Source organism: Monodelphis domestica, chromosome 1, assembly GCF_027887165.1.
Source record: "Monodelphis domestica isolate mMonDom1 chromosome 1, mMonDom1.pri, whole genome shotgun sequence".
Classification (NCBI taxonomy): Eukaryota; Metazoa; Chordata; class Mammalia; order Didelphimorphia; family Didelphidae; genus Monodelphis; species Monodelphis domestica.
Genome location: NC_077227.1, coordinates 167,238,994 through 167,258,757, shown reverse-complemented (window position 1 = coordinate 167,258,757; position 19,764 = coordinate 167,238,994). Strand labels below are relative to the sequence as shown.

The window sequence follows — 19,764 nt, the reverse complement described above, 5'->3', positions numbered from 1 at the left end:
ATGTTATTTCATAAGGGGATAAAGGAAAGCTGCTCTTACTGAGGGTTAAGCCAGATGAGACTAAAGACTATTAGCCATGAGAAGCTCATCCCACTAAAAATACCAGTTAATTTGAAATGCTAGAAATGAATGGTATTGTGATGATATTCATTTATATGGTGAGAGGTTGATAGCTCCCTAGGGACAAATCAGTAAATATTCCCCCACCTTAAAAGGCAGTAGGTAAGCATTTTCATAGAGAAATGTTTTCTCAGTTGATAAGTGATAGGCTTTTAACTATAATGGAGAATTTGGTGTATGGGGAAGAAAGTTCTTTGGGATAGTTCAAGTAATCTGTGTTCATAGGGAAGTTGAGAAAGATTTTAGCCATTCCCTTTAAAAGAAGAGATTGGCTAAGGATTAGAAAAGGAAACTTGAATGAGGGGGTTCAGCTTGGCCAGAGACACCTGTGCTTTTGTTAGGCACAATGCTCTATAATATGAATACCCAAGTGGCACAGAATCTGAGAGACAAGAGTCTGAAGAGGGCTTGTAGTCCAATCCATACCACCAAGAAGGAGAACCCCACTGCCTCATACAGTATCCCATTTTCTTTGTGGAACAATGATGATACTTAGGAAGTTCTTTTCTTCTGAGGATCCCAAAATACCATTCTATGCTCAATTTTAACATCTTCCCAACTTCTCCTCATTCTTAGTCACCCTTCATCTTACTATAACTAAAGTCCTCCCCTCTTCCCATTTTGGAAATGTGCCCCACCTACCCTAGTCCCTACAGAATCTCTCTCGTGAATCTTTCCTCCTCCATCCTACAGTATATTCATTCTGGAGGGCCTTCTCCTCTCTCTTCCATACTTCTTCCTCTAAATCTTAGGGACCACCTCCTTGTTTGTCACAAAATCCAAACATTCTTCCTTCATAATCTTGAGCACTCCTTTCTACCACTATCAAAGCCTTTATCTCTCCATTCAAGGAGAAACCTTCCAATTTCCTTATATGGGATAGGTTACTGACTCACAATCCCAGTCTCATTCCCATAAACATCCACTTGCCTTTAACTGCATGGAAATGCCTTGTCTCAAATCTATTTTTCTCTTCCTAAGAATCCCACACCCCCGTCTAGGGAGTCATCCTTACAGAGATGGTGGCAAAAGAAGGTGTTATGGGTCTTTAACTAAAGTATAGAAAAGTGGTTCTATGGGGCCATGTGGTACAGTGGAAAGAATTCAGTATCACACAACTAGTAAGTGTCTAAAAGAAAATTTGAACTTGGGTCTTCCTGACTCCAAGCCAAATATTTAATTTACCATGCCACCTAAATACGACAGAAGTTCATGAATGGGTTGTTCATAATAAACATTAAAAAAAAGAATATTCCAACTACTGTATACTAATAGACATCATGGCATACTAGATGGAGCCCCAGACTTGGAGTCCAAACATATGGGTTACAATCCTGGCTTGTGTGCTTTGCTGAGGTATTTAATCTCCCTGAGTCTATTTCCTCATCTGTAAAATAGGACCAACAAAGTCTGTCTTGTCTATATGACAAGATTGTTAAGATGATCCAATAAGAATGCATAGAAGGCACTTTCTAACAGCCACATTCTACATAAATATGTCAGCAGATATTATGCTGCAATGGATCCAAGCAATGGATCGTGCTGAGTCATCCAGAGCAAGAAAAAGAATCAGCCTGAGCAAATAGAAAAGAACTATTTCATGTTTTATTAATAGTAAAGCTCTTTGAGGGAAAATGAATCAAGAAGATACTTTGTTGGACTGGTGATTTCATTGGCACAATCTTACACTACAGAATAAAATAGTTCTTACACCCTAAATAGCTGGCTGAGCATGTCATGGAGTAGGCAGAGAATACATTTTGGAGCATTAAAGAAAAGTAAAGGGAAAGACTCCAGGAATGTAAAAAAGAGAAAATCCCCTTTGGTGGGGTCATTGCCTCTTGGTAGTTCTGGGGTACTTTCATATGGGGCTGATCTGAGCCTGGTTTCTCATACCAAGGTTGTTACTTTTAGAGTTTGTATGAATAATGATGGCTGGTGAGGGGCAAAGGAGGGGATAGACAAGGACCCGTCCAAAACTAAATTTCTATGAATATCATCAGACCATCCCTGAAGCATTAAGCTATGGCTCAAATTTTAGTTATTCTCCCCCCCCCCTTTTACCTGTAATAGTTCTACATTCAATAATTCTCCCCTATTCCCTGTAATAATTATACAATACCACACTCACCACCCAACAATGCTTATTTTGTATCTTTTAAATCTGTTGCTGTTCAATCATTTTTCAGTCAACCTCTGCTTTGTGACCCACTTTAGGGTTTTCTTGGCAAAGATACTGAAGTAGTTTGCCATTTTCTTCTCTCGCTCATTTGACAGATGAGGAGACTGAGGCAAATAAAATAGATGCCCGTGGTCACATAACTAGTATCTGTGGCCAGATTTGAATTCAGGAAGACTAATCCTATCTGTAAAAGAGGAATTGGGATTGGATAGCGTTTGTCACCTCATTGAGGATCCCATGATCCTAGCCACCCTGGTTAGCTCACCAGCCCTAGAGGGACAGGCAGAAGAGACTACAATATCACTGCTTTGGGAACTCACAGATGAGAAAATTCTCCTTACACATGAAGCTTCAAGACTAAATTGGCTATGATTTATAGTCTTAGAGAGCTGCCCAGAGCACTGGATAAAGTGGTTATGGGTTAAGTGTCTTGAGTCTCAGAGGCAAGATTTGAATTCATGTCTTCCTGGTCCTGAGGCTAACGCTCTATCCAGTATGCCAAGCTGTGTCTTATTCTTATGAGTTTATCTTCTAGCCTACCATTAGTATTTGCTCTATGGATGTATAAATAAAATTTTTTTTAATTTAATCTTTTAATTCCCCCCAGTACCTAACACAATAGTACTTTTATGAGTCACAGAAATGTTTGTCTGAAATACATACTCAATAAATATTGGTTTGAATAAATTAATTCATTAATCTCAGATGCCACATGTTAAGAGCCCTGATAGTTTGGAGTGCATTCAAATGAAGCTAGCCATGATGGCTAGGATCATAGGATCATCACTGTAGTGTGGGAAGGGTCAGCAGAGGCAATCTAATCCAAATTCCTCTTTTACAGATGAAGAACATAAGGACTAGAGAAAAGCAATTTGCCCAAAGTAGAATGGCTATAAAGTAGCAGGGCTGGGATTTGAATTCAGCTCCTCTTAACTTCAGATCTATGGAACAGCTGGGTGAAGCAGTGGATAGAGAACTGGGCCTGGAGTCAGGAAGATTCTTCTTCATGAGTTCAAATCTAGCCTCAGCCACTTACTAGCTGTGTGGCTTAACCCTATTTGCCTCAGTTTCCTCACCTGCCAAACAAGCTGGAAAAGGAAATTGAAAACCACTTCAGTAGCTTTGCCAAGAAATCCTCAAATGAGATTAAGAAGAGTTGGATATGACAGAAATGAATGAGCAACAACAAAAACTCCAGATCAAGGGCTCTTACCATAATACCACATTGCCTTGGAAAAGGTATCTTAGGAGAAAACGTTAAAGAAAATGAAGGTGCTTAGCCTGGAGAAGAGAAGCCCAAGGGAAAAATTGAAAGGTAGTTTGAAGAAGGGAATGGTATGGGAGAGAAGGATAATTTGTTTTGTATTGTGCCAGCAGGAAGAGCTCAGTTTGAATAGCTAGACAGATTTTAACTTTCCTGAAGGAAGAACTTTTTAATAATTTTTACCTCTACAATAATGCAATAAATCACCTCATGAGGTGGTAAGTTCCCTGTCATTAGAGGAAGGTTGAAAGACCACTTGTCTGGGATGCTATAGAAAGCATTTCCAGGATGGGAAGAAAAATGAGTTAAATGACCTCTAAGGTCCTTTCTGACTTCAAAGTTCTATCATTCTAAAACAAAATGAAGTTTAATATGTGGTCCAGAGGAGATTCTACTAGGAATTCAGCCTGATTTTCCACTTCATATAAGCCTAGCTTGCAAATTTACCAGCTCAAAAAGAATTTGTCCATCCTCCTTTTGGTAAGTCCATAAATACAGTCAACATGAATTTTAAACAAAATTATGGCAAAAGTCTAACAAAGGACATTCCTTTTATAAGTTTTATTAAAAGGATATTTATTATTAAAAACTTTTCTCTTAAAATCAGGACTGCCATATAAAATCTGTGTCCTTATTGTTTCCTTATTTGTATGAAACAGGGGTCCAGCCAGTGGACCTACATTCTCATCCAGCATGTTTCCAACAAATTTAGCCTGCTTCCATCCACGTAAAAGCATCTAGGGAGCCTGCTCCTGGAAAATCATAATTTTATGATGGAAGAGTCCTCTTATAGATTCCAATTATCTAACTATATGGTAAAGTGACAAACTTTTGACAAACTGTGAAGTCACACCTAGGTTGATTTCAGAAGGTACTAATTGGACAAAGTGACTCTTTTTTTCGTTTTCCTGCCTGGTTGTGTTCAAGTTAGAGAGACATGATATAAGCTTCTTTATAGGAAAAGATCTCCAGCTTCCCCACCTGCTACTAAGTATGGCATGTGTTCTTTGCCTTTTTGAACCATTTCTCTTTTGCTTTTAGGGAAAGGAATAAAGGAGATGGCTGTGACTTTGTGAGATTTGAAAAGTTGCAGTATTGAGTACCAGTGATCTGAGAATTAGAATCTCTGCCAGAGTTTTCAGCCAACTCAGCCCACACTGGCCAGTCTTGGATTGACTTCTGAAGCCAAGACACTGAGCACTATCAACAAGGGAGCAACACTGTCCTTTGGCTATGCCAACTCTAGAGTTGAAATTGATGGGACCATTTTTTAAACCAGGGCTTAAAGTTTGAGGACACTCTTCCCCAAGAACCATGGTGGTACAGGGGAGAATATCCCCAGACTTTGGGGGAAGGATAGATGCTTTGTAAATTCTGTTCTTCCTGTATCATCAAAATTGATGCCAATTGGATAAATGGAATTGAGGTACTAATTACTGGGAGGTTAACATTGTGCAGAATACATTGGAATGGAGCCTTGAACCAATAGCATTAGAGAAGAAACCCTCAATCCCTGTACGTATCCTAGAATCCTAAGAGGGGATTTTGCTTTGCTCTGGGAGATCTGATTCATCAATGTGAGTTGGGGTGAGGATGCCATCCATGAGAAGTGAAAATGAGGCAAATGTCATATTTTTCATGTATGATCTCATCTGCTTCTCTCAATAGCCTCCCAATTAGTCTCTACTGCTAATGAATGGAAGTTATAGGGAGTAAGTTATCAGTGGACTATGTGAAAGAACTTATCTATACAATATTACCTCCATTTGTAAACTGGTAAGAAAAGATAAGGAAGAAAGGTGAGGGAAGAAAGGTAAAATAAGGAAACTAGTGCTTAAGGAGATTAAACAGATTACCCAGGGTCACAGAGCTAGTTAGTGTTGGAAATGGAATTAACCTAGATTTCTCCTAGTTCCTACACTCCTTCCTCCATACTGTACTTCCTCTTCCATGCTAGCTTGGTGTCTGACTGTGTGAATTGTCCCTATCACTGTGACTATGACTAGCCTCTTGTAGGGGAGTAGCCTTTAGGACCACGTAAACATAATCTATGATTAGACAAAACTCACCAGGGAGAAGGAGGAGGAGGAGGAGAACATGAAGGAGGAGAAAAGAAGATCAGTAAAAAAAAAATTTAAGTATGCAAAAGGGAGTATAAAAAACTTATAGCTGGACAGTTTTGTTATTATCTATGTTAAGTTAATATATACTTTTAAAAAATCTACATAAAAATTTTATTGGCAATCCTTTTTGCTGTCCTTTGTATATTGAACCATTTATGTGTGTTGGTGTTCATATGATGTTCATATGTTTCATTATGAAGTTCATAATGAAAAAAGAAAAAAATTTAAACTTAAAACTTTTAAATGGTATAAACGGAGCTGTCTCCAGGTTTAAGAAGGATTAAAAGACCAAGCTCAGCAGTGATACACAGGATTGGTCTGTTTACAATATTTGACAGGATGTGAGTCACAGAATGTCTTTTTCCCTTCCAGAGTAAGTTCTGGCTAACCTGCCCATATCAAAAAGAAAAACAAAGCTGGATACTAATTATATGCAATATAGCCAGATAAACCAAAAGCTTTAAGAGTTAAGTGAGTGAGTGATTGAAATATGGGAATATTTTGCAAAACCTAACAAGAACAGGTCAGGGGGCCTGGAAAATCTAAGAAAACAATGCAGAGTACATATGCAACCCACCCATGAGAAAGCAGAAGGGCCATCTAGTGAGGAAATAGAACTCATGGTTTGAAGTAGCTTTAGCAAAAGTAAATTGACTAAAAATCCCACATAAAATACTAGTTAAAATACTACAGCAAATTATTACAAGGATTATTCACTCTGACAGGTGGGATTTATACCAGGAATGCAAGGAGGGTTTAATATTAGGAAAACCATCCACATACTTGACCATTTTAATAATCAAACTAACAAATCACATGATTATCTCAATAGATGCATAAAAAGCCTTTAACAAAATATAACACTCATTCCTATTGAAAAGACTAGAAAGTATAGGAATAGAAGGGCCTTTCCTAAAAATAATGAACAGTATGTATTTAAAACCATCAGTAAGTATCCCCTGCAATGGGGATAAGTTGGAAGCCTTCTCAATAAGATCAGGAGTGAAGCAAGGATTATTATTATTATTATTATTATTATTATCACCTCTGTTATTTAATATTGTTCTAGAAATGCTAGCTATAGCAATTAGAGAAGAAAAAGAAGTTGAGGGAATCAAAATAGGCAATGAGGAGACTAAACTATCACTCTTTGCAGATGATATGATGGTCTATTTAGGGAATCCTCAAAAATCAACTAAAAAGCTAGTGGAAATAATCAACAACTTTAGCAAAGTTATGAGGTACAAAACAAACCCACATAAATCATCAGCATTTCTGTATATTTCCAACACGTCTCAGGGGCAAGAATTAGAAAGAGAAATTCCATTTAAAATCATTCTAGACAATATAAAATATTTGGGAATCTATTTGCCAAGACAAACACAGGAATTGCATGAACACAACTACAAAACACTTTTCACACAATTAAAACTAGATCTAAATAATGGGAAAAAACCATTAATTGCTCATGGGTAGAATGAGCTAATATAATAAAAATGACAGTCCTACCTAAATTAAACTACTTATTCAGTGCCATAGCAAACAAACTTCAAAGAAGTTGTTTTTTTATATAGAATTAGAAATTATATATATGCATATATATGTATAGAAATAGAAAATTAGACAAATATATAACAAAGTTCATCTGGAAGAAGAAACGATCAAGAATATCAAGGGAAATAATGAAAAAAATGTGAAGAATGGGGGCTTAGCAGTACCAGATCTTAAATTGTACTATAAAGCAGTGGTCACAGAAGGGTAGATCAATGGAATAGACTAGAGGGAAATGACCACAGCAAGCTAGTCTTCAATAAACCCAAAGATCCCAGACTTTGGGACAAGAACTCACTGTTTGACAAAAACTGCTGGGAAAATTGGAAAACAGTATGGGAATAATTAGGTTTAGATCAACATCCTACAATCCAATGTAATAGACTTTGCTACTAGTAGCAATGCAATAAGCCTGAAGGACTAATGGGAAAGAATGCTAACCACATTGAGAGAAAGAACTATGGGAGTAGAAATGCAAAAGAAAAACATATGACATCACTTATCACATGTATATATGGGTATGTGATTTGGAATTTAGGCTTTAAAAGATTGTTCTATAGCAAAAATGAATAATATGGAAATAGGTATCAAATGATAACATTTATACAACCCAGTGGAATTGCTTGCTGGCTCTGGGAGAGGGGAGGGAAGAGGGGAGGAAAAGAAAATTAATCATGTCAACATGGAAAAATATTTTAAAATTAAAAAAAATTTTAAATAAAAACAATATGGTACTGGCTAAGAGACAGAAGAGTCGATCAGTGGAATAAACTAGGGGAAAATAACCATAGCAAGCTAGTGTTCAATGATCTAAAATATCCCAGTTTTTAGGACAAGTACTCATCATTTTACAAAAACAAAAAGGCAGTTTTCAGATGAAGAAATCAAAACTATCAATAGTACATAAAAAAGTGTTCTAAATCCCTCCTGATTAGAAAAGTGCAAATGAAAACAACTCAGAGGCAACACCTCACACCTAACAGCTGGGCCTATATAAATGCAAAGGAAAATAATCCGTATGGGAGGGAATGTGGCAAAATTGGGACACTAATGCATTGTTGGTAGAGTTGTGAATTAATCCAGCCATTCTGGAAGGCAATTTGGAATTATGCCCAAAGGGCTTTAAAAGAATGCATGTCCTTTGATCTAGCAATACCACTACTACGTTTGTACCCCAAAGAGATAATAATGAAAAATGTTTGTACAAAAATATTTATAGCCATGCTTTTTGTAGTGATAAAAAATTGGAAAATAAGGGAGTGTCCCTCAATTAGGGAATGGCTGAACAAATTGTGGTGTCTGATGGTGATAGAATACTATTGTGCTGTAAGAAATGATGAAATGGAGAATTTCTACAAGAACCAGAAATATTTCCATGAATTGATGCAGAGAGAAATGAGCAGAACCAAGAGAACATTGTACACAGAAACTGAAACATTTTGTTACAATCAAATGTAATAGATTTTGCTACTAATAGCAATGCAATGATATAGGACAGTTCCAAGGGACTTATGAGAAAGAACGCTATCCACCTCCAGAGAAAGAACTATAGGAGTAGAAATGGAGAAGAAAAACATATAATTGATCATGTGGTTTCAATGGATAAATCATTGAGGTTTGGGCTTTAAAAGATCACTCTATAGCAAATGTGAATAATATGGAAATAGGTTTTGAACAATCAAATTTGTATAATCCAGTGGAATTGCTTGTCAGTTCCAGAGGGGAGAGGTAAGAAGGTAGGGAAAGATCATGAATCATGTAACCATAGAAAAATATTATAAATAAATAAATAAAATTTTAAAAATTTAAATAGACTATTTCCACTGGCACTTCTATTCATTCTGACTAAAAGTGAATCTGAGACAAGAGGTGGAGGATAGGTGACTTGTTCTGGTTCGCATAGCTAGTAAGTGTCTAAAACAGGATTCAAACGCATCTCTGTGACTTCAAGCCCAGTGTTCTATCCACCATGCCACCTAGTTGCCTATTGATTAAAGGGTTCTAAGATGCATTTTCTCCATATATAATGCCAAACAGAACTAGAAGAAAGAAATTCTAGCAGATATAAAAGGAGGACCAAGCAATGAACTGAACCCTAACTCTGCGACTTTCTGGCTGTGTGATGGTAACTTCTAGGACATCAAAGCCTTGCTTGCAAGCTAAAAAGGCTGGAGCAGATAACTTTAAGTTCCCATCTTTGTCTAAATCCTATGATCAGTTCTCTTTTCCCCTTCAGATTGGATGGGTGCTACAATGTCCTCTCCATAGCCATTAAAGGGGAGGAGAGTCTTTCTTCTGCTCCCCTAATGACAAAATGAATCCTCTCAACTCTGAAGGAGAGACAGACAGCATAATGTAATAATGGTCCTAGGTTTGGTGCTGGGAAAACCTAGACTTGATTCCTATCTTGGACCCTTGGCTAAGAAACAATATTTTATTGGCTTTAAAATTTTTAATGGATATAGATTGAGATTCTGCCCAACTCAAGCAAAGGCAACAAGAAGAAAATCTCAAAAAATAAAATAAAATCGATTACAATAATAAATGTGTTCTGAATAAATGGTCTGAATTTCCTCATTAAACAAAAAACATTACAGAAAAGGTCCAAGAACAAAGGATGCCAATCATTATGGCCTTTACAGGAAGCACATTTAATTCAGAGTTACATATAGGTGGGATGAGTTAGATGCAACTAACTTTTCTCCACAGTACAAATTTTGGGTTGTTACTATAGATACTTGAGATTATCCAAGTAGAGTTTTACTTGGACTGAACCTTAGGAGATGAGGAAAATGAGGCTGAGAAAAGAAGAAAGTGGAAAAACCAGAATTCTATTTCAGGGCCTCTGATTCCAGAGCTGTCACTTTTCTAATTAGCAGTGTAACCCTGGGCAAATTGTTTAACCTCCCTGAGCCTTTATCTGTAAATGGGAATAATAATAGCACCTATTTCATAGGGCTTTTTGTGCAAATTAAGTAAGAGATATCATATGCAGAAAATGTTTTGCAAACCTTAAAGCACTTAGGGCAGTTAGCACAGTGGATAGAGCACCAGTACTGGAGTCAGGAAGGACTCAAATGCAGCCTCAGACACTTCCCAGCTGTATGACCCTGAACAAGTCACTTAACTCTGATTGCCTCACCTTTGACAATTTGTCTTAGAATTGATATTAAGACAGAAGGCAAGGATTAAAAAAAAAAAACACCTCAAAGCACTAAATAAATTTGAATTCCAATGACTGTGTATAAAATTTGGGAAGACTTCACCCTGAAGGCTTATTCTGGTCCAAGTGCTCCAATCTATGGCCCTAGAATCAGTTGGTTTCTTTATTGCTTTTCTCCATTGAGGTTTCTTATTCTGGTCGTTTCTTTATTTCTTGTCCAATGACAGCAAATATAGCCTAATGCTTCTTTATATTAGCAGTTTGGCTTGAGATGATTCAACTATCAGAAGGAAAATGTACTTTTCTGGACCAAAATTTCTCTGACCTAATGAGTGGGGAATTTGAGAGTAAGACTCAGCATTGCAAAAAAGAAATGTGATGAATTGGAAAGGAAGTCATCGCCACAGTCAAGTTCACCCATGTATTGGCTGCCCTTGTAGATCAAAGTGATGTTAATGCGGTCTGGGGAAACTTTCCTATTTCTCAGCCTCTAGTTCCCTGGCTGTGTGCTTTCAGCATGCATATCACTTGCTTTTATGTCATAAAATAACATGAAAAGAGAAAACCCCTGGCTTTGTATCAACCTCCTGAGGTGGAAAGTCCCAGAGATGTAAAGGCTCACACAGCTTCTTCCCACTTCGTTATATTAGATAAAAGGACATCTGCCAACCTTGCCTGACACCAGATAATAGTCCTTCTGTCAGGCCACTGCTTTGGGAAAGGGCATCTCATCTTAAAGGGAACAGTTTCTATGGCACTTTGTGGCCATTTAATATATGTCTGCAACATCCGAGGCTTAAAATCAGTTAAATGGTGCCATGAGACACAACTGGCTGACGTTGGAGAAAGCATGAAGAACTTAGTTTCCAGAACATGTGGAAATTCACCAACATCATTGATTTCACCCTTTACCTCACGCTCTCTCCAGTGAACTGTCCCCAAGTTTGTCCAAAATGGTTATGGAGCCCAAGTCTCTATGCTAGGCAAAGGAAAAGACAATTTTCTCAGACTTATTTTGAAGGATACCCTCAATGGCTTCCTGAGGCTTTCTGCAATGTGTTGGGAAGAGAAAAGAAAGATCTTCACCCACCATGAATGGATGGAATAGAATGGATGGAACTGCTCTGCCTATGGGCTTTCCATGCCAGGTGTCCTAGAAGAAATAAATTATATGGATGGCCATTTCTTGGATCAGAGCTGCTGGCCCTGGAAGAACAAAAGCTCTTCCTCTTCCCCAGGCCCTCCAGATTCATTGCCTTTCAGAAACTTGGCTACTTCATTTTTCTTCTTGATGCCCAAGAAGGTAGAACACATTCCTGGCCAAAAGAAAAGTGAGTCCAAGAGCTATGACCATTGGCCTGACCAAGAAGAGGTACCTTGCTAGATGAGGAAGGAACTTGGAACTGGACTAGACTTGGAACCTGTCCTTTTTAGACCAGCTCTAGCACTTAACTAGTTGTCTGACCCTGGGTAGATTACTTCACCTTTGTTTCCTCATCTGTAAAAACCTATAACATTTGCACTACTAACTCCATAGGGTTATGAGGAAGAAAACACGTTAGAAGGAAATAAAATGTGAGAGATTCATTTTCATTGTCATTGCTATTAATAATACCACTGAAACTCTATTCATAGATACTAATAATAGCTGTAACTCATAAAGTACTTTTAACATTTTCCAAGAGCTTTGCCTATTATCTCATTTGATCCTTACAACCCCATGATACAAGTGCTTGTCTTATCCCTATTTTACAGATGAAGAAAATGAAGATGAGAAAAACTAAGTGACTTGTTCAGGGTCACACAGCTAGTTTGTGTCTAATACAAGACTTAAACCCAGGTCTTCCTGACTACAAGTCCAATATGCTCTCTCCTATATCTCCTAACTACCTCTCCTTTAAGCATTAGTAGAAGAGTAATCAATTTATAATCACTGGAAATCTTTAAGACCTCTACTTGGTTGTAGAGGAAACTAAGATCAATCAACAAGCATTTTTAAATGCATACAGTGTGCTGAGAGACAGCAAGGCATCATAGATAGAGAACCATTGTTGGAGCCAGGAAGACCTGAATTCAAGTCTGATATATATAGACTGTGTGACTTTGCTCAAGTCACTCAACCTCTGTGCTCCAAGCAACTCTCTAAGACTGTTGCAGATGAGGTACTAACCTACATATTGTAGAAGAAGTTGCCTCACCTGGGAATTTCCCATTCCATTTTGAACACAGGATCCTTACTCTTTGTCCTACTATGTGCCAGGCATTGTGCGGAGCAAATACAAAGGATAAAAATCCTTGATATATTGAAGTAGGCTGTACTTGGGACACAGTATGCAGGGAGAAGTGCCTGGGGTCTATAACAGGGCTCAGTACATAGTAGGTATACAAACAATACAGATTTGCTTTTTAAACTAGGTCTTCAGAAAATGGACTGAAAATTGTATTGTGAACATTTTTGGATGGGAGGTGGGAGGAAGAGAAGAAGCCAGAAAGGAGGAAAGTGTGCCTTTATTTTTGTAGCACAACATTCCTGATTTCACATGTAAAGGAATACTCCCTCCTGTCCCCTCATCCCTATTCTAACCAGCCTGACTCCACTCCAGATCCACTCCACAAAATGTGGCTCATTTACCCACACTCCATTTGTTACATAACTCCTGTGAGTCTTCTGCTTGAGTCTTTCCACTCTAGCTTGTACACTTCCCATCTCATTCCTCACACGTGTGTTCCAAGCCTCTTCCCCTCACTACCTCCTCCATTTCTCTCTTTCTCTTCCCCACTCCCAGCAGATGATCCAGCCTCCTACTTCAAGAAGATTGGGGCCATCTGGTGTGAGCTCCCTTTCCCTCTGCAACTCTTGTTCCTTAATAATTCTCATCATTTCATCATTCTTCTCCTTTCCTTCCTTCCTTCCTTCCTTTCTTCCTTCCTTCCTTCCTTCCTTCCTTCCTTCCTTCCTTCCTTCCTTCCTTCCTTCCTTCCTTCCATCACCAGAAGAGATCATTATAATCCTTTCTACCTGTACCCCTGATCTCATTTCTTCCAGAAGTGTGTGTCTCTCTCCTCTCCCTGGCATGAATTTTTTTTAAAAAACTCTTACCATCCATCTTAGAATCAATACTGTGTATTGGTTCCAAGGTAGAAGAGAGGGAAGGGCTAGGCAATGGGATTTATGGGACTAATTCAGGGTCAAACAGCTAGGAAGTATCTGGATCCAAATTTGAACCCAGGACCTCCTGTCTCTAAGCCTGGCTCTCATACCACTCTCCATGAATTTTCATTCTCTCCTGTTCTTCTGGATCTTTCCTATCTATTCAAGATCTCTCTAAATGTAGATACATGCTCATGGCTCTCCAGTTCTTAAAAAAAAATCCTCACTAAAAAAAGCCCTGTCCCATCCATATATCTGCTCTTTGAGAAATCTCTTCTTCCCTTCACTATTTTTTAAAACCCTTACCTCATGTCTTAAAATCAATACTGTGTATTGGTTCCAATGCAGAAGAGTGGTAACGGCTAGGGAATGGGGGTTAAGTGACTTGCCCAGGGTCACACAGCTAGGAAGTGTCTGAGGTCAGATTTGAACCCAGGACCTCCAATCTCTAGACCTGTCTATCCATTTAGCCACTTAACTGTATCCCCACCCACCTTCTGTAAAAACAAAAGCAAAGTGAAGTGAGGAGGACCAGGAGAGTAATTTATTCAGTAACATCAATACTGTGAAGACAACTTTGGGACACAATAGGCACTTAATGGATATTTATTGACTGATTGATTAATTGATCCAAAGACTAGCTCAGCTAAGTTCAGTGAGGTTCATCACTAAAAGGTTTGCTACCAACTTGTGAATTTTCCATAAGTCCAATTTAAGAAAGATAATCTATAAATAAATATATATATATATATATAAGTTCCAGTCTAGAAACTGCCCAGAATTATCCTATACAGATGAAATCATGGATCCTTGAGTAGTGAAATTCAGTGGTAGCCCCACTCATCACAGAACTTATCATGTTAGAAAGCTAAGTGACATGGTGGAGAAAGCAATGAATGGACCTGGAATCAAACCGATTCATCTTCCTGATTTTAAATCTAGCCTCAAATACTTACTAGCTATGTGACCCTAATCAAATCACTTAACCCCATCTGCCTCAGTCTCCTTATCTGTAAATGAACTGGAGAAAGAAATGGCAAACCATTCCAGTATCTTTGTCAAGAAAACCACAAATGCCGTCACAAAGAGTCAGACACAACCGAAACAACTCAGCAACAATTTTGATGCTTTGAACTGTGATTAAAGATGGATCCCAGAGTGCTAAAGAACAAATCTGCCTTCAGTGCTGTGCAATTCCAGTGAGCAAGCTTGACCCCAAAGAAGAGATAAGGAAAAGCACCTCCCTGCCTTCATTACAGAATTAGATCACTAGGGCTGCTTTCATATCGCCTATGCTGTCAGACTTGGATTTGCTGAACTACATCTTTTTCTTTCTTTTAAAACGTTTTATAATCAAGGATAGCTCACTGAGTAGGGGAGTAAGGAGGGATATATTTGGAAATGAAGCCCACATAAAAATAAAAGATAGTCAAAGTCAATATTTTAAATAAAAATGCTTTAGGATCATTTTTCTTCCTAGCAGCTTTCTAATTCCACTTGAGCTAACCCTTACCATTCTTTGCCACATCAATAAAAAATCATCTGCCAACACACAGGTGAGGGCAAGAGGCCCAGGAAGAAACTGAGGAGATAAGCCTCTACATGCCTATGACAGAAAACTGAGAATGAGACAGTTTCTGAATGTGGTTATTTTGGGGTATCTAGGGACTTCTCTGTGTCTTCATTATCACCTCTCATGGGGGTCAGGATAGGGGGACCTCAGTGTGCTGTAAAATGGAAGCTATTTTGGAGTATAAGGAACAAAGGGGGGCTACTTCTGAAAGTCGACCTATAATGCTTTGGCCAGCCATAATAGTGACTAGGAAAAGCTTCCCAAAATGCTCTCAAAGCAAGCAATCGGTGGACAAGAAAGATACTAGAACTCCAGACACAACGTTTCATGGGGAACATATCCCAGAAAACCACCTCTTATGGAGGCAGTGACTCAAGGTAAAAACAATGGTACTTTTGGTCATGGGGCAAGTAGAGGCCATAATCAGGAACAAAGCAGGTTGGGCTGTTCCCATAGTGGGAGCAGTGTCCTTACCTCGATTGGCCATTTCATCAGCCCTTCCAGAATGCTGCTATAATTCTAGTTGCCTCAAAGCTCCCCTGCCCCTGAAACGTTGTGAGTCCCTTTTTGTATGCTCCACATCCTGAGAAGGTCTAGCCTTACTACTCACTCTCCACTATCATCTCCAGCCTGCCACATTTCCACATCAATTGTATGGCCCCCTGAGTTCTATGATAACTTCCCTATTGACTTATATTCCTTTATTCCCATCCCTCTCAGATCAGCCTCTCTATTAGTCCACTCAAGATTTACCTACTCCTTTCTCTATGCTCTCTGGAATTCCTGCTCCTTGGGCAACAGATATACTTTCATCTAAAACCTTTTCCTTTCCTGTTCCCTCCATCTTCTTGCATGCACCAAGATGTGGCTCCCCTCTGGTGATATAGCTTCCCTGACTACCATTTCCAGCACTGGGCACAATTTCACCCTTGTTCTTCATTTGTCATAGTGGAAAAGTTGTACTATGCCTTGCTTCCCATTGCCACTTCCCAGCTCTCCCTTCCCCATCATCACTTGGTAACAGATCCTCTTTTGAGGGTCATTCAGTCCATATTTATCACTCAATCTCCAGGGCATGATCCTTCCTTTCTCAATGTGTTTGATACTAAATTTAGCCTTTCTTTCTTCCCCAACTTCTGCCTTTATAATAGGAAACTTCAATACATATATTGATACTCTCCTAAGTACCCTAACTTCCCAGTTCCTCAACTTACTCATAGCCCTTGGCCTACTCTTTCATCCTTTCTCAGCTACACACAGGTGACTCTAGCATTACCCATACATGCTCTACTTTTCTGTTCATAAACTCTGAAATTCCTTTAGCTGATCATAATCTTTATTTGTCTTTCTGTCTGCCAACCCTGTTCTTTCTTACTATAACCTCCCATCTCTCCATTTCTCAGTACTTTCCCAAGCCATTAGCCATTCACTAGGTACACTCTATGCCCTTCTCCATATTGATCCCTGCAATGTGGGATTGTTCAATCTCTACATTGTCCTCTTCTATCTAGTCCCTTTCCCCCCTATCCTATTGCTGAAGTTGCCTTGCCAAGTCACAACCTTAGCTTACCCCTACCATTTGCCATCTTCGCTCCTACTCACATGCTATGGAATAAAACTAGAAAAAAATCATGAAACAATGCTGACTAGATCCATGAAAAATGTATGTTCTATATAACCTGAACTGAGCCTTTACTATGGAAAGGCAACTCTTTTACACTTTCCTAATGGATTCACTATACTGCTTACCACAAAATCTTTTTAAAACCTTTTTTATCCTTCCTCAAATGTGCCATGATCCCCCTTCCCCCCTACCCTCTCAGCTGAGAATTTTGCTTTATATTTTACTGAAAAAATTAATGCTATTTGATTAAAACTCAATCTTCTCCCTCCTCCTCACTCTTCTTCCTTCTTCCTTCACTCTTATCTCTCATGAAGAGGTGTCTCTTCTCTTTGCCATAGTATAAATGATCTCATTCCATCTTGACTACACCCATTTTGCTATCTCTATCATCCCCACTCTCACTAATTTTTTTAATTTTTCCCTGTCTTCTTGTTCCTTTCCTGCTGTCTCTAAATATTCCTGTGTCTCAAATATCCCAGAAGTTTGAAGTGGTGGGGACCTCCACTAGATCTATTCCTATAGACATGGGCTTGTGTAGGAGAAAAGAGGAAGAACATCATCCAGCCAGGTAAAAGGGGGAGAATTGGCAAGAAGATTGGGGCAAAGGGTACCTAGTTCTTGCTGGACCCATGATGGGATCTGAGCCACAGGGATGGAGAGGTGGGAATTGCTAAAGAAAAGTTACTAAACTACCCATACTTTTTTTACTCAAGGATGCCTTTATTAAGTATATACTCTTAGAAAGTCAAAGATAGAAACAAAAATCCAATATATGCCAAAATATTCATAGCAGCCCTCTCTCGAGTAGCAAAAAGTTGAAAATAAAATGAGTGCCCATCAATTGAAGCATGGCTGACCCAAAAAGAAACAAAATGAAACAAAAAAAAACCACTGTTGCATGTGATAATAATGGAATATGAATGTGCAATAAGAAAGGATCAATAAATTTTAAATTTCTAGTTCATACTCATCAGACTGGCAGATGTTAGAACTCTGGAGGGAAAGGCACTGTTTGATTAACTGTGAATTGATCCAGCCATTCTGAAAATCAGTTTGGAATTAGTTTCCAAAAATTACTAAATTATATATACTCTTTGGTGTACCTGTACCCATGTTGATGAACCTATGACAGGTGGGCTGGAGCTTACTGGAGAGGGCTGCTTCCTCCCCCCTCTCCATGCATACCTGAGGACATTTCTCTCGTCATCTACACCTCTGCCCAACAGCCCAATGGAAGCACTTCCTCCCTCCCCTGTCTGGGGTAAGGGAGTGGGGGTCTCTCATGCAACATAAGGGTTGAAGTTTGGGTACTCATTGTCTAGGGTCTGTAAAAGGTTCACCATCACTGACCTATACCAATATTAAGCATATGCCCTAAAGAGACCAAATAAAAAAGCAAAGAACCCACGTATACATATACTTAAAATAATTTTTTCATAGAAGCCAAAAATGGGAAACCAAGAGTGTATCCTCCAAATAGGAAATAACTAAACAAATTATGGCATGTGCTATTTTAAAAATTACACAATAGGCAGTTTCCAAAGAAACGGGGAAGACCTCTATAAACTGATGAAGAGAGAATTTAGCAACTGGGAAAACAATTTATACAATGGCAGCTGTATTAGAGAGAAAAACAACTTTAAAAAACTTTAGAACTCTTATCAATGCAAGAAGAAACCATGAATCTAGAAGACTAAAGATAAAACACACTGTACTGGCTAAAAGACAGAAGGGAGGATCAGTGGAATAGACTTGGGGTAAGTGACCTCAGCAAGGCAGTCTATAATAAACCCAAAGATTCCAGCTTTTGGGACAAAACCCCACTATTTGACAAAAACTGCTGGGAAAATTGGAAAATAGTATGGAAGAGATTAGGTTTAGATCAACATCTCATACCCTATACCAAGATAAACTCATAATGGGTAAATGACTTGAATATAAAGAAGGAAACTATAAGTAAATTAGGTGAACATAGAATAGTATATTTATCAGATCTATAGGAAAGGAAAGATTTTAAGACTGTTAAACATATCTATAATTTGGATAGGGGGAAGGAAAGTAATACAGAGGGGAAAACATAAATATTGAATATATTTTAACATAGAAGGGATGAAGGAAAGGGAAAGGGGGAAATCTGAATTCTTTAACCCACTAACTAAACAATTATCTGACTTAAACTAGACTAAACCCTAAGTTATCTAAAAACAAGTCCAACAAGGTCAACATCTCACAAAGAGTCCTTGGTGAGCCAGAAATAGGAATCCAGCTGATGTCCTCAGATGTCCCAGAAGGGTAGTGATCTTTTCTCCAGTCTGGCTGTCCACCCGGAAGACTGGAGTTATTCTTTCACCACAGCTAGAAAATCCTCAAGGCCAGTTGTTTGATGGATGGGTTCAAGATGATTCATACATACACCTGTCCCCTCCTTCTCTCAGGTCCAGAGAGCTGTTGGAGAAATTGTCTGTTCAACAGTTTGGAATCTTGACAGCCCTGGGAAAATTCTGAGTCTTGAGGGCTTGTCACTCAAACTCTTTGCACCCAGTAATTTCCCTTGCTACAAGACCAGGCAAGAGTTGGGGAAAAATTATAAAGTGTAAAAGAAATAATTTTGATTACACTAAATTAAAAAGATTTTTGTACAAACAAAACCAATGCAACCAAAATTAGAAGGGAAGCAACAAATTGGGGGGGAAAATCTTTATACAAAAACCTATGACAAAGGTCTAATTACTCAAAATTATAAGAAGCTAAATCAATTGTACAAAAAATCAAACCATTCCCCAATTGATAAATGGGCAAGTGACATGAATAGTCAATTTTCAGATAAAGAAATCAAAACTATCAATAAGTACATGAAAAAGTATTCTAAATCTCTTATAATTAGAGAAATGCAAATCAAAACAAGTCTGAGGTACCATCTCACATCTAGGGTATTGGCCAACACGACAGCAAAGGAAAGTAATAAATGTTGGAGGGGATGTGGCAAAATTGGGACATTAATTCATTCTGGATG

General features: G+C 38.4%; 1 long non-coding RNA gene across 1 annotated transcript in view; it reads right to left on the bottom strand.

The window, feature by feature from the left end:
* LOC103095266 (uncharacterized) overlaps window positions 1-19,274 on the bottom strand; it is a 72,229-nt gene extending 52,955 nt beyond the window's left edge. Inside the window, exon 1 of the long non-coding RNA XR_460678.2 lies at window positions 18,983-19,274. This is a non-coding gene — a long non-coding RNA (uncharacterized LOC103095266). The remainder of the gene's footprint in view (window positions 1-18,982) is intronic.
* Between the last annotated feature and the right edge of the window lie 490 nt (window positions 19,275-19,764).